At 32.8% G+C, this 16,554-nt stretch overlaps 1 protein-coding gene across 7 annotated transcripts in view; it reads left to right on the top strand.

Annotated features, from left to right (window-relative positions):
* The window catches only part of AnxB11 (Annexin B11), a 106,563-nt gene that overhangs the window by 24,606 nt on the left and 65,403 nt on the right, over positions 1 to 16,554 (top strand). The window contains exon 1 of one of the 7 annotated variants that reach the window (XM_075298159.1): positions 3,584 to 3,717. The exons of 2 other annotated variants lie outside the window; for them this stretch is intronic. The gene's annotated coding sequence lies outside the window, so the exon portion shown is untranslated. Of the gene's footprint in view, positions 1 to 3,583; positions 4,008 to 16,554 lie in introns of those variants that run through there. 4 more of the 7 variants (XM_075298164.1, XM_075298157.1, XM_075298161.1 and 1 more) reach the window with 4 other exon arrangements.

The following is a 16,554-nucleotide window of genomic DNA, read 5'->3' as shown; positions in this document are numbered from 1 at the left end:
GTTAAAGAAGCGATTTTTTTTGAGGGTGTACCACTAATCTTAAAAACATACAAAATCGCCCAATTAGTGTGGATAATAAATCCAAATTTGTGAAAATCGGGAGATATATTTATGTAAGAGGAGCTACATGTAAATCTAACAAGTATATACAGTAGTAAGTTCGACCGGGCCGAATCTTAAATACCCACCACCATGACCCAAAGCGGATTACTTGATAATATATAGAATTTCAGGGGATTTGATCACAGATATTTTCCCAAGCAGATCAATTCAACCAGTACGATTCCCGAAGATAAATTTAAAGATTCTACCTATGAAGATTAGGCCAGATTCTGGATTTATAAGAACCAATTTTATTTGAGTTTTAGAGAAATCATACACTGAAAGAAAAGATTTCTTTTCTGAGGAACGAAGTTTTAGACAAACGAAGATTTCTTTTGACGCTAAACAATTTTCTTTAGAAGCAAAAAAAAAAAAACAGATTAGAGACCATTGTTATAACGTTAGTCATGAATCCTGGTTTATTTACTCTCAATGAAAATACTTTATTTCAAAGGGAAATTTCGTTTGTCTAAAATTTCGGAAAGAATTTTTTCTTTGGGTGTAAACATATCGTGTGAAATGATGAAATAAAGCCTTGATTTGAAATCTTAAATCTGTAGTTTTTTACCGCCATTATTTAAATGATTATGAGGAGTAAAATCTGGAAATTTTACTTTTAGTTTCAAGCAATTTTTATCATCAGTGCGCCTGCTATACCCGCAAGAAGTGAATTCGGTCCATATCGATGCCTTACATAATGTAGCTGTAAAAATAAGTGCGATACAGATTTTGAGGGTCTAAAATACCAGTAACATATATTTAAATTTTCGGGCAAACTGGATAAAAACCAAGAAATAATTTCAGGAGGTATGTCTATATGCACGCAAAAAAATAATTCTTTCCTCCCAAACGAAATTTTAGACAAACAAAGTTCGTTTCTCATTTGCTTTTCGCTGTAAGGAAGTGTATTTGGAAGAAAAGTATATACTTTTTGTCATAAACGTTTATTCTTTTCCAGGATGTAAAAACAATTTCATAAAGACAAACTAAAAAAAAAAACATTGTTTTCTTGCAAATTGCATTTTCCCTCATATCTTTCTCACATCCACGAGGTTTTTTAGTTCTTAACACCTTTTCCTGTAATACCAACAATGTAGAAGAAATTATACGATTTTATACATTTAAAAAATTTTTTTTACCTTTCGCCTGGACGGAGAATCGAACCGCGGATCATGCACTTTGCAAGCCAACACACTAACCACTGAGCTATGTACCTATTATGATCATCAATAGATAAATATCCATATAAGTTATATTTATATAGCATAGCTTGCGGCGCCCACAAACCGAATAAACAAAGTTTATTTAACAGAAACAGACATTTAGTTTGGCACCATGGAGCAGTGGTTGCTACGTCCGACTTGCATGCCAAGGGTAGTGGGTTCGATCTCTGCTTCGACCAAAGTTTTTTTTTTACATGTATTCCAGATATGTTCGGAAGATTCCGAAAAAAAATGTTCAACATTACATTGTAGTATATTAAATTTTGAACTGTAAAATGTGTCTTATTAAAGACCTAAAGTCAGAGAAAAACAGTGTTTGATATAAACGAAATGGACTGTGTTGTTGTTTCAAAATAACTTTTTTTTTATTGAAAAAATAAAAATTTTTTAACAAACGAATTTTTTTGGTGATAAACGTTTAAAATTTTCGAAGCAATTCAAAAAACTAACAAAAGAAAAACGTTTTCGGTACACGTTTTCCAAACGTTTTTTCTTTGCGTGTGGGCGCTATACCAAAACATGGACCAATACTCACAATTTTCGATACACCTCTTAATGTTTCTCAAATACCTCTAGAATTCCAATTTCAGACAAATTGGGTAAAAACTACGAATTCTAGAAGCCCAAAAAGTAAAATCGGGAGATCAGTCTATATGGGGGCTCTTTATTTTTAGATTTCTAATTTCTGGCAAATTGGATAAAAACTCCAGTTCTAAAAGCCAAAGAAGTAGATTGGGCGATCGGTCTATATGGGGGCTACACCAAAACATGGACAGAAACACCCTGTTTTTAGCGCACCTATTTTTTGTCATAAAATACCTCTATCTTTGAAATTTCAGGCAAATCGGTTCGGTTTATATGGGGGCTATACCAAAACATGAACCGATACGGACCATTTTCGACACACCTCTTTAAATAGGATAGAAAATACCGTTTCTAGATGTCCAAGAAATAAAATCGGTAGATCGGTCTATATGGGGGCTATACCAAAACATCGATCGATACACCCCATTTTCGGCACACTTATTTGTGGTCATAAAATACCTCTAGATTTCAAGTTTCAGACAAATCGGATAGTAAATAGAGTTTCTAGAAGCCCAAGAAATAAAATCGGGAGATCGGTCTATATGGGGGCTATACGAAAACATGGACTGATACGGACCATTTTCGACACACCTCTTTATGGTCCCAAAATACCTGAACTTAACTTACGGCAAATCTCTACCTATACTATAATTTTTGAATATTTTCACACAACTATTTTTTTGCTGCAGGGACGCCCCCAAAGGTTTTCAATGAGATTGAGGTCGGTGGACAGACTTGGCCACAACATTCGAATTATGAACCCAAAACCATTCACTCACCAACTTTGATGAGTGTTTCGGGTAGTTATCCTGCTGAAATCTCCAAACAAGTGGCATATTTTCCTCGGCCTATGGTAGCATAACTATATCCAACATATTCTGGTACATGTGTATATATCAGAAGAGAAAAAGAATATTCAAAATTTATTTCATAATTGGAATATATAATATTAAAATTTTGTTTGTTGATATATTGACTCATAATGTCAATCATCAAATATATGGAAATGTAATTGAATATTGAAAGTAATTTTCTATATTTTTTTTCTACTAATATTAATATTAATTTTATTTACTTTTAACTTATTTTCTTCTTATCTTTAAAATTGAATTTGTGTATATATTTATTATAAATCGGAGATGTTTTAACATTTATAATCCTGCACTGTAATTATAAGATTTTAATTTTGTTGTGTAAGTACTCAATAAAGATGAAATGAAATGGAAACTATTCTTAGAACAAAAATTGGGAACTTTTATTTTAATTAAATTTTTTTGTTTTAAGTTAAAATAGAGTTCCAAATACGTATTCATACGTGTGCGATAAAAATGGCAAAATTTTTATTATTATTATTATTTTTACTTAAGTAACTTCATAATGCACTTTTATTTTATTTCACCGTGCCTGCCTTTCGCAAAATACAATCTCTTTATTATCTTAAAAAGCTTTAACACTGCCCTCTATATGTGACAATCTTAATTTTTCCCCCCACCAAAATAGTAAAGCCATCAGTTCACAATTGTTGCCTCTCTGCTCCCATACTTCACAAACAGCTGGCAAGCAATTCGAAATTCGAATACTCTCGTTCACATTTTCGTCTACTCTGCCCACAGAGCGTAAAAGGTCCATTGAACACAATTCGAATAAAACCAGCTGTATGGCGATGGTAAATTTTTAACATATAAAAAATCAGTCTGGTGTTTCTCTTCGAAGAGTTAGCTTCGTATCGTGCGAGTACGACTAAATCATTACAATTGTAGATACTACGTCATTATTTAATTGAGCGTTCGTGTGCCTTCAATAGCCGGTAAATGACAAAAGAAAACAAAATACAACAATAGAAAAGCAAAAACCATTAAGACGGGTACATGAGAAACAAAACCGAGTACAGCAACAGAAAAACAAAGCAAAATTACTGATGTTTGACCAAGTTGGAGAAGAATATTAAAGAATAAAAGAAAAATAATTGATCTGAACGTATTATAGCCATTCAAGATAAATTCTAAGTTGGAAACAAGTGCTTACGTTGCAAATTGTTAAAAATATTTCCAAAAAATAACTACTATTTTCAACTGTTTTCATAATTTATATTTAACAGTAAGTAATTAATTTATGGGACTTTTGTGTGTTTTTATTTTATTTTGTGGTTATTCTCCACCCTGCATTTATCACTGTGGTATTTTTATTCATTATTGAGTTCCCCATCAATCTGAAACAATTTTTTTAATATTTCTTTTTTTTGTGTTCGAATTCAAAACCGGTTTTTGAGCCTCATTTATACCGGCATCCAGATGCGTAATATGCACAGTGAATCGATATTTGACGCAACACTTTTGTTATGTTTTTGTTTGTCTTTTGTGCATTTTTGTCGACGTTATATTTGGTAATTCAGTTTGTATTCCACACTTCAGTTTGGTTACGCTTAGAGTAAAGTGAAAGTAAATTTCAAAATATGCGGAAGACAGTGTGTAAGCAAAGGCCACGTCCATGGTTTAAATTGGGTTTTGTGAGTGATCTTTAAGCCGACACCATTGGATAAGGGATATAAGATTTTCCAATTGATATAAGATTTCCAAAATATAACTTTGTGACCATCTCAATGGCATTTTGTCATTCAAATGGCTGATTTTTTCGTTCCCGTACACCCAAAGAAATTGGTTAGTAAACACAGTAGAAAAGTCTGCTGAAACAAAAAAAAAAAATCGGCTAAAGCAGAAAGTCTACTGAAAAAAGGAAAGCAGAAATAGGGCTGTTTTCTTTTAGCACTGGATATGCTAAGCCGTTAAGGACTAAAATAAAACAGAGTACTCGTTTATCCAGGACATCTCCAAAAATATGCAACACTGTCATCAGCTGTTTAGAAACAATCACAGAAAAGAAGTGAAATCTTGCATTTTTAATGTATGAAATGCTTCAATTAGTAATAAATATTTACTGCTGCGATTATTTCTGACACTGTATCACTTTGAATTTCATGTTTTCCGATAAAATAGTCACAATAAATTGCTATTGTGAATCGAAGATTCAAATACAATCTGGCAACATCGGCGCTACTTGCACTGATGAGATTTTCTGGATAGAACACCAGTGCAACGATGTTCTGGATAGCCCATAGAAATGTTGCATCCAGTGCAAAAAGAAAACAGCCCTAATGTTAATTTTTCAGCGGTGTATTATCCTCTCTCATTAATGCTGGTGACATTACTGCGTGTTTCCAAGCTTCTTAATAAAAAGGAGGTCCTTGTCATTGAGCTAAATATGGCAGCACTCAGTGATAAAAGAGAAGTTCACCATTGTGGTATCAAAATGAACTGAATAGTCTAAGTGAGCCTCAAATATTGGGCTACCACTTTATCTAACCTAACCTAGACACCGCAATTTTTTTCCGATATATATGTTTTAGAAGTTTAGGAAAATTAGAGTAATTTTTACAACTTTTCGACTAAGCAGTGGCGATTTTACAAGGAAAATGTTGGTATTTTGACCATTTTTGTCGAAATCAGAAAAACATATATATGGGAGCTATATCTAAATCTGAACCGATATCAACCAAATTTGGCACGCATAGCTACAATGCTAATTATACTCCCTGTGCAAAATTTCAACTAAATCGGAGTTAAAAATTGGCCTCTGTGGTCATATTTGTGTAAATCGGGCGAAAGCTATATATGGAAGATATATCCAAATCTGAACCAATTTCAACCAAATTTGGCACGCATAGTTACAATGCTAATTCTACTCCCTATGCCAAAATTTCAACTAAATCGAAGCAAAAAATTGGCCTCTGTGGGCAAATGAGTGTAAATCGGGCGAAAGCTATATATGGGAGCTATATCTAAATCTGAACCGGCTTGGCTGATATTATGCAAGTTTTTCGAGACCCATAAAATATTCGGATGTACGGAATTTGAGGAAGATCGGTTGATACACACGCCAATTATGACCAGATCGGTGAAAAATATATATGGCAGCTATATCTAAATCTGAACCAAAATCAATAGGGATCGTCTTTGAGCCGAAACAGGACCCTATACCAAATTTTAGGACAATCGGACTAAAACTGCGAACTGTACTTTGTACACAAAAATACATCAACAGACAGACAGACAGACGGACATAGCTAAATCGACTCAGAATTTAATTCTAAGCCGATCCGTATACTTAAAGGTTGGCGTTACATACAAATGCACAAACTTATTATACCCTGTACCACAGTAGTGGTGAAGGGTATAAAAATAACAAACTCGTATTTGGTTATAGGAAAGATTTTTGTATGCGACAAAACAATTGCGCATAATATATTAATTATATTAAATTTTCTACTGGTATTTTGTAGCGAAAATCTTATTTTTTAAATCTTCTTCGCATCTGCGTGAAATGGACTCAATTAAATTCGATATTCTATCAACGGATATTCTATCAATATCCCTTAGTTATTCAAATCTCACCAGCGACTTTTTTTAATAAATATTTTTCTAAAAAAATTACATCGTTTTTATTTTGTTTTGTTTTTTTTTTTTTTTTGCATATCTTATAATATAAATGAATTGTTTTCCCTTAAAAATCAACAAAAAATTATCGTAACTTGTAAAACCTTCTCAAAAGAACTTCCATGGAAGTGAAGTTAAACGGTGCAGGTTCAAATCATGCGGGGATGATTTTTTATTGTTTTTTTTTTATATTACTTTTTACTTTTTTTATTGATTTTCTATTCTTTTTTTGGGAAATTTAATTGTCCAAAACTTGAATTTGTACTTAAAACGGCCTAATTCCGTACTTTTCAAGACTTGTTCAAAAGGACTGCATCGGAAGTGAAAAAAAAATCGATGAGGGATTCCGGGATGCGCTTTAAATGTTTGCGGAACAACTTCCAATTTTTTGCAGGGCTCATTTAGAGATACCCTGTTTCAAGTCAAACCACTTAACTATATGGGCAACACGACTTCATTGAAAAGTTTTTCGACTTTTGGACAATAAAACAAACATATCAGAGGAATGCCCCTTTTATACTAAGCAAAATTCGCCAACGACAATATTTTTTCAGTGTAGTAAGTTATATTATAGAAAATGCAACATCGTAAATATGTTTTTTCGCATACTGTACATACTTTATGAGATCTGAGATCCACATTTCGATGTGTATGATAATACACATAATAATAATGAAAAAATCATTTATATTACAATGAATAATACTGGCATTAATGACACTTTTCTTGACATTTGTTCTGAAATTAAAAAAGAGTACACGACATTTCTGGAGGTATGTATGTAGAAAATATCTGGTCTAGGGTCTTCAATGCCTTTCTTTTAATAATAAAAACTATGTTTATTTTTCTATACATTCCCTCTATCTATTCGCTTTATCCATAAAAGAAACACACATTTTACTATCACTGATAACACCCGGTGTTTGCATAGTGAGAGTGCTGGCGAAGAATTAAGATTTGACATCTGTAAACAGAGCAAAAATTATGACTAATATTTTTCACTCTAGTCATCCAGAATGTTAATTGTAGACGCCTATTAAAATACTGGGAATCTACAGATGTATGTGAGCAATTATTATATTACAAATAGACACGTAACGTATGTATGTATGTAGAGAGATGTACTGATTGCTACCATGTTATAATTTATTCACACTTGAATATTCTTGTGAAATCGTTTCAGTCCAACAATCCAAACACGTCATCGTTTTACTCTGATGCACATGAGAAGCAATAACCGACAAACATAAAAAAATAGTTGTGTCACCCTGTATGGATAACTACACGACCGTAAGTGGGTGGTTAAACGCATATTGTTTACATTGCTTATGCCATTCATAAATGCATGTGGATTCTGATTTGAAAGCATATTGGGATACATTCTACTTTATCATTTGGCATGCAATGGTATTCATTTATTGTTTGTTTGTTTGTAAAATTGTTGTTTAATTGTTTTATGGAATATTTAATGCAGTTTTTATGTGTATACAGTATGTCAAGAAAGTCTTTTGACATTGCCAAATATTTCAAATTCCAGAAATAATTGAAGGAAAAATCGAGTTGTTAATTCGTTTTGAGAAAAATAAAATATGTATACTTTGCAAAATACATAATAAAATATTTTTTAAAATTAAATTATATTTAATTTTGGAACAAAACATAAGTTTTATCCTATTGTCAAAACACTTTCTTGACATACTGTATATTGTAAACTATAGCCGGTCATTCAGTCTAGTTCTATAAAAAAAATCATGGCCATCTGTTTTTTGTTTTTTCTTTTTTACTGTAAGTGAATCTATTTTTAGCGTAAGGGTTTACCAAATACGTAAATCTTTTTTTTACGAACAATGAACAATACAAACAAACCACAATGAATAATAATTGCCAAGTTGTCTGCCATGAAGAATATGTTAAAGATGACTCATTGGTTTTGGATGTGGAGCAGACGTACGTGTATACTGTATCTCATATCTCAACAAAAAAAAAAATAATAATAATAAATTTTAACTAGTATGTATTTGATAAAAAGAAACAACTTAATCGAAATCGAATCGAATTTATCAAATTAAAAATGAATACATTACATACACTGATCGAAAAAGTTTCGTTATATTAACGAAATATTTCATTAAAAGTGAGCCAACGAAACAAATTCGTTAATGCAATGAAATTGTTCGTTATTATAACGAATTTTCTGTTAATCAACGTAACTTGCTTAAAATATTTTCCTTGTAAAATTGCCACTGCTTATTCGAAAAGTTTTAAAAATTACTCTAATTTTCCTAAACTTCTAATACATATATCGAGCGATAAATCATAAATAAACTTTTGCGAAGTTTCCTTAAAATTGCTTCAGATTTAAATGTTTCCCATATTTTTTTATTAAAATTGTGTTCCACCCATTAGCGTAGCTAGACAATTTTCCTAGGGGGGGCTATAGCCCCCCTAGCTAAAAATTTATTGACGGAACTTATAGGTTCAATTAATGTTTTATTTCATAAAATTGAATAAAAAATTAGACATCAAAATAACTCGACAATTAATTTATAATAAAGCAACTAAAAGTAGTTCCACACTTTTCCCAGCAAAAAAATTGTGAGTTGTTCTAAAGGCACAACTTTAAAAGTACTTCCAAAAATGTCCTCAATTATTTTAACTACACAGGAAGTTTTTTTACTTCATTTTTTTTTTCATATTTTAATGTGTAATTTTTTGTTTCCTTTTTATTTCAAATAGTTTAAAAAAAGAGTAAGAATAAATAAATTGGAAAAAATTATTAAAATTTTGTCACAAAACTGCTAAATCCATTATAGAAAAATCGCTAATTTTGGAAATTATTCGAGGAAAAACCTTTCAAACAAGCGTCAGAATGCATTAAAAATCATAAAAACAATATAAAAATTATTTATTTGGGAAAATATCACAAAATTTTTTAATTCACATTCAAAACACTGAATTTGGATCACAACTTAAGAAGTGATGCAAATTCATTGCAACGGCTGTTGAAACGGTGGACATTTGTCCTATGACAAGCTCATATTACATTCATTGCTTCTCCGCCAATTTTGCACCACTTCTAGACCAAAAAGAACATTTTCACTACTTTTTTGGCAACGCTTTTTCGCAGCATTATTAAGATATTAATTTATGAAAGAATAATTTTAATATCAATTACTATTTTTTTAATTAAATTGACTAAACTAAATCAATCATAAGTTCAACCACATCTTTATTTCATAAATATCTGACTTCAAACATTGCCATCGGCAACTGCTACCACAACCCAAGTAATTCGATTGTTCATGAAAGTATTTAGCGGAACTTTGTGCGATTGTATATACTTGTTTAATTTTTATAAAAATTAAAAAAACTATTGACATTTATTGAAAAATGGAAAATCATAAATAGAGTTTCAAATTCTCGGGGGGGGCTAAAACTTTTCTGGGGGGGTCTAAGCCCCCTCCCCAGAGGCCTTCCTACGCTTATGGTTCCACCCTAGTGCATTAGCCAACTTAAATTTTGAGTCTATAGATTTTGTAAAAGTCTATCAAATTCTGTCCAAATCGAGTGATATTTAAATGTATGTATTTGGGACAAACCTTTATATATAGTCCCCAACACATTTGACGGATGTGATATGGTATCGAAAATTTAGATCTACAAAGTGGTGCAGGGAATAATATAGTCGGCCCTGCCCGACTTTAGACATTCCTTACTTGTTATACCCTCCACCATAGGATGGGGGTATATTAACTCTGTCCTTCCGTTTGTAACACATCGAAATATTGCTCTAAGACCCCATAAACTATATATATTCTGGGTTGTGGTGAAATTCTGAGTCGATCTGAGCATGTCCGTCCGTCCGTCTGTTGAAATCACGCTAACTTCCGAACGAAACAAGCTATCGACTTAAAACTTGGCACAAGTAGTTATAATTGATGTAGGTCGGATGGTATTGCAAATGGGCCATATCGGTCCACTTTTACGTATAGCCCCCATATAAACGGACCCCCAAATTTGGCTTGTGAGGCCTCTAAGAAAAGCAATTTTCATCCGATCCGGCTGAAATTTGGTACGTGGTGTTAGTGTACGGTATCTAACAACCATGCAAAAATTGGTTCACATCGGTCAATAATTATATATAGCCCCCATATAAACCGATCCCCCGATTTGGCTTGCGGAGCCTCTGAGAGAAGCAAATTTCATCCGATCCGGCTGAAATTTGGTACATTGTGTTAGTATATGGTATCTAACAACCATGCAAAAATTGGTTCACATCGGCCCATAATTATACAGTGGCTCACATCGAAAGTCGGGCAAATTATTATAAACAAGTTATCACCTAGTTTAAACCTGTTGATTCACTTTTTTTTCAAATTCATTTCAAACATTTATAAAGTTACTTAGTATACAACAAACTTAAATTGAAATATCGCTGTAACTTTTGTTTGTAACTGTACTACAAAAGCTTATTTGAAAAAAAAACTAAGAAATATACTCACACCGAAAGTCGGGCAAAGCAAATTCGAAGAAAATGGCACATGTTCTACCGTTATATTTGAGCATCACTTATTATTTTTGGTTTGGAAAATCATTAGTTGATCTCAAGCCGCCGTCCAAATACAAAGTTCCGAAATTTACTCAAATTTTTAATACAATGTCGCGTAGAATTAAACAGTCCACATTGGAAGAACGAAAAATTGTTATTAATAATTATTTAGAAGGAAAGACCGAGCGCGAAATTGCTAATATCGTTAGCAAAAGCAAGTCGACAGTCCATGACATTATCAAAAGATATAAGGAAGACGAAAGAATATCAAACAAACAACGTGCAGCAGTAAAAAAGAAACTCAGTCCAAGAGACGAAAAGTTCATAGTACGTGAAGTACAAAAGGATCCATTTATTTCCGCTCCAAAACTTGCCACAATCGTCAAAAATAATTTTGGAATAGAAGTACATGCAGAAACGGTGCGAAGGGTACTACGGAAAAATAATTTAAATGGCAGAGTAGCCCGTAAAAAGCCATGCATCAGTGAGAAAAATAGGAAAGATCGGTTAGAATTCGCACGTGAGCACATTTCGAAGGATTTTTCATTTTGGAGCACGGTAGAATTTGTAAAACATGCTAGCCGAATATTTCCATTAGTATTTTCATATTTTACAGGTCCTCTTTACTGATGAGAGCAAATTTAACTTGTTTGGCTCCGATGGTCGTCGTTATGTTTGGCGTAAGCGGAATGAAGAATTTTGTCATAAGAACACTAAGAAGACAGTGAAGCACGGAGGCTTATCAGTGATGGTGTAGCGCTGCATGTCAGCTTCAGGTGTCGGAAACCTTCATTTTATAGAAGGTATAATGGATAAAAACATTTATCTCGACATTTTGAAAGCAAATGTTAAGGAAAGCGCACGCAAGTTGGGTATTGCCGATAATTTTAAATTTTATCAGGACAATGACCCAAAACACACATCGCTGATAGCAAAAACCTGGCTATTGTATAATTGTCCTAAGGTAATTAAAACCCCTGCTCAAAGTCCTGACCTTAATGTAATCGAGCATTTGTGGGATGAACTTGGGCGCCGAATGCAAAATAGACTGTGCACTAATAAAAATCAATTAAAAGCTGCATTACAGGAAGAATGGGGCCAAATAAGTCCTGATGTCTGTAAAAAATTGGTTGAATCTATCCCAAAGAGACTAAAAGATGTCGAAACTCAAAAAGGATATGCAACAAAATACTAGATAATGCATACAAAATAAAAATTATGAGTTTGCCCGACTTTCGCTGTGAGCCTAGTTTTAAGGTTTTTCTGAATATTTCGTTTTTAAGCTTGTTATAACTACACTGGAGTATATATTTTTTTACATTATTATATTCCTTAATAAATGCTTTATTTAATTTTAAAAACTATTTCCGAAAACGTTAAAAAAAAAAAAACTTTTTTGTGAGGTGTACAATTTTTTCACATAGTTTGCCCGACTTTCAATGTGAGCCACTGTATATAGCCCCCATATAAACCGATCCCCCCATTTGGCTTGCGGAGCCTCTAAGAGAAGTAAATTTCATCCGATCCGGCTGAAATTTGGTACATGGTGTTAGTATATGGTCTCTAACAATCATGCAAAAATTGGTCCATATAGGTCCATAATTCTATATAGCCCCCATAAAAACCGATCCCCCGATTTGGCTTGCAGAGCCTCTAAGAGAAGCAAATTTCATCCGATCCGGCTGAAATTTGGTACATTGTGTTAGTATATGGTATCTAACAACCATGCAAAAATTGGTTCACATCGGTCCATAATTATATATAGCCCCCATATAAACCGATACCCCGATTTGGCTTGCGGAGCCTCTAAGAGAAGCAAATTTCATCCGATCCGGCTGAAATTTGGTACATGGTGTTAGTATATGGTCTCTAGCAACTTTTAGAAGACCAAAATTCATCTGATTCAGTTCAAATTTGGTACGTGATGTTAATGTATGGCCTCAAACACACATGCAAAAATTTGTCGATATCGGTACATAATTATATATAGGCCCCATATAAACCGATTTGGTGCTCCGGAGCACCATGGAAGAGCAAAATTCTTCCCATTCGGTTGAAATTTGGTACGTGATGTTAGTATAGGGTATCCAACAACCATGCAGGAATTGGTTCCTATCAGTCGATAATAATATATAGCTCCCATATAAACCGACCCCAGATTTGACCTCCGGTGCCTTTTGGAGAAGCAAAATACATCCGATATGGTTGAAATTTTGTACATGGTCGTAGAAGTTTCTACGCAATCCATGGTGGAGGGTACATAAGATTCGGCCTGGCCGAACTTACGGCCGTATACAGTCGACTCCGCTTTAGCGCAATGCGCTTTACTGAAAAACCTCGGATAACTGAAATCGATCGAATTCCCCAGTTGTTTTTTCTGTCCATTTCATTTAAATTACTCCGCTTTAGTGAAACTCCGCTTAACTGAAAAAATCGGATTACTGAAAAGTTTTTTGTGTTCAAATGAGTTTCGTCACATTAGTATGACTTCGCTTTACTGAAAATGCCACATTCTCGCTATTGAGAGAGAGTACATTTTCTTCTCCGTATTGAGAACGCTTTATTTCAAGTGAAGATGGCACTTTCAAACAGTTTAAATCACTCTGTAAATAAAATCAACTGAAAGGTAAAATTGTAGATGGCACACACACGGAATCAAACACCTTGTTTTTATTATTTTATGTACATAGCATTGGTCATAAGTTCGGTTAACTGAAATTGAGTGGATTTTTTTCCAGTTATACGGAGTCCGCTTTACTGAAACTTTTTCAGTTATCCGAAGTTCGCATTACTGGAAGTTTTTTTCAGTTATCCGTAGTCCGCTTTAGCAAAAACTTCGGATAACTGAAATTAAATGGCTGCATTTTAAACGTTTCAGTAAAGCGGAGTCGACTGTATACTTGTTTTTTACTAATATTGTGTTCCACCCTAGTCCATTAGCCGACTTAAATTTTGGGTCTATAGATTTTCTAGAAGTCTATCAAATTATGTCCAGATCGAGTGATATTTAAATGTATGTATTTGGGACAAACCTTTATATATAGCCCCCAACACATTTGACGGATGTGATATGGTATCAAAAATTTAGATCTACAAAGTGGTGCTGTGTATAATATAGTCGGCCCCGCCCGACTTTAGACTTTCCTTACTTGTTTATATATATAAATAGGGTAATTTTTATTTTGTTTAATTAAATCTGTTATATCTTCTTTTGTTTTAAAGGGCATTTATTGCACATGATGCAGGTTCCCCCTTAATACCCGTAAGCAAATTGCTCACTCTCACATTATGCCACTAATAATTTAGGGTATTGAACTTTTTGCTGGGACTAGTGGTACCCAGTAGTTCGTTCCGGTTCGTATATTGCTTGCATATACATTACCATGTTTCCTTCTATGTAATAGATTTTTTAGGATGTTCTTTCAACGGTTTCGTCAATATCCGATTTTTGTTGTTATTTTATAAGGCTATAAAGAGCGGAGTTCCCCGGTATCTCACATTAAATTGTTCTTTTTCAGCATCGTCTAGAGCTCACTCCTTAATATGCGCTCGATTTTCAACGCTTCTAATGCACCATTCTTTTATAGTTTGCATGTTTTGGAATATTATTGTGCCTTACAATGAAAGAAAATTTTCATATTCTCCAAGTGAATGTCAATCATTATTGCTTGCTCATGTATAATTTTTATTATTATTATTATTATCTTTTAAAATATATAGAAGAAACTTGAAATCCTTTTCCTGTGAGGGGCAGTTTGATTGTTAGAGTGAGTTAGATACAGTGCGCTTGTTATAGTCAGTTTAGATATATAGTTTAGAAGATGTAGGTTGTTATAGAATAAGTTATTTGAATTCAAAATTTGATAGTGTCATTAAGTATTTTACTGTGTAATCATTTTGACCAATGTTGGCTTATCGATTATGAATAAAGAGAACTAAAATTGAAAAAATTTAAATAATTAATTTTATAAATAAAGTAACAAAAATTAATCCAGATAAATTTGGTTAGTTATTACCTAGCTAGCGAATCATGTATGAGTTCGTGCATTTGTTTTGTTGTACATTGTATATTATTGGACGTGGTGAAATTTAGAGTCGATTTAGCGATGTCCGTTCGTCGTAGTTTTTTTTTTATGTAGGTCCCCTAGATTTGGTACTATATATAGTATCCGATCCCCAAATATAATATATATGTAATATTTATAGTCTCCATATAAACCGATCCCCAAATTGTGACTTCCGGATCCTTGTGGAAGATAAAATTTTATCTTTTGAAACTTAGTCCTCCAAATTATTTCTTTCTGCTGGTTTACTTTGTTTTTATTTTTCGGATAAATTTTAGTAATAAAGTTTAGATTGCTTAATCTTTCATATAAGATCAATATTTGTTGCAGTGTACAAAAACTGTTTGTTAACACAACAAAATATTAGTTTAGCTTTGCTACATTCAAAGGTGGGAAAATCCCATAGCACGTGCTTAGAAAACATATACGAAATTGGATTTCCAACACCTTACAGTACTAATTAAGACTAAACAATGTAACCTTCGTATTAGTAAGTCATTAATTTGAAGGTAGTTATTATAAAAAAAATAGTAGAAATATTAGAAAAATTTATCTCCACCAATCAACTTCTCTTTATCCACTTGACCCAAAATTAGTTTTGGATTTTTTTTTTTTTTGTTTTGCCTCTAACTTGTGGCTAGGCCTATAACGTCACAAGAGGCACGCAAAGTTCTCTTCTCTTAAAATAATCTTCTTATTCAGCACGAAGAAAAATATGTTAAAATATCTACATTGAAATTACATCATCGTCTGGTTTTTCAATTTTTTTTTCATATCTGATTACAATGAACTGGTGTTTACTTTTTGTTTTTTATTTTCTACCTCATTTGAGTATCTGTTTACGTAGAATTCCATGGATCTACCGTTTCCATCAATATGTCTACATATTAACAAAGGTGGGGTTTCATGTGTAATACAAGTTCGATATTAATTTCTGATAGGATAGTAAGAAGTTAATATTTTTTGAGCGGTACTTAGAGAAGAAAACAAATAAGCGATCCAAGAATATCGTAATTAATGGCAAGACTACTATGTGTATACCGCCAATTTTTAATGATTGTTACTGATGAAATTATTTTTTATGTTTTCCTTATTTAGAACATCACAGAGTCATGAGTACATGGACACGTCATTCCATTAATATGAAAATGTGTGGGGGTTTCTTTTGTTTATCATAAAAAAGTGTGATTTTATGAAAACTGTGCAATAAGAATATTTTAGATATGATAGAGAGATTATTCTCGACGGAAAGATAAACGGATTTTAATCGCGCGAGATCTCGACTTTTAGCATCAAAATCTCTTTCAGAGATAGTCTGTATAAAACTTTTTTAGGTTTGCGACTGTCGCCAAGTTGTAACGTCGTAAGCGTCACATACACCGACGAAAAAGACGGTTTTTCATATGTTTGGGTGTAAAAATTATATGTTTGGCACTCAAATTTTTTAACACAATATTTTTAAGAGCAAGCTTATAATGCTCATAAACCAGCATAACATGTTTGGGACATATATATTAATATGTTACAATATATTTTGTTTG

Source organism: Haematobia irritans, chromosome 3, assembly GCF_050003625.1.
Source record: "Haematobia irritans isolate KBUSLIRL chromosome 3, ASM5000362v1, whole genome shotgun sequence".
NCBI lineage: Eukaryota > Metazoa > Arthropoda > Insecta > Diptera > Muscidae > Haematobia > Haematobia irritans.
This window is presented reverse-complemented; position numbering and strand designations above follow the sequence as displayed.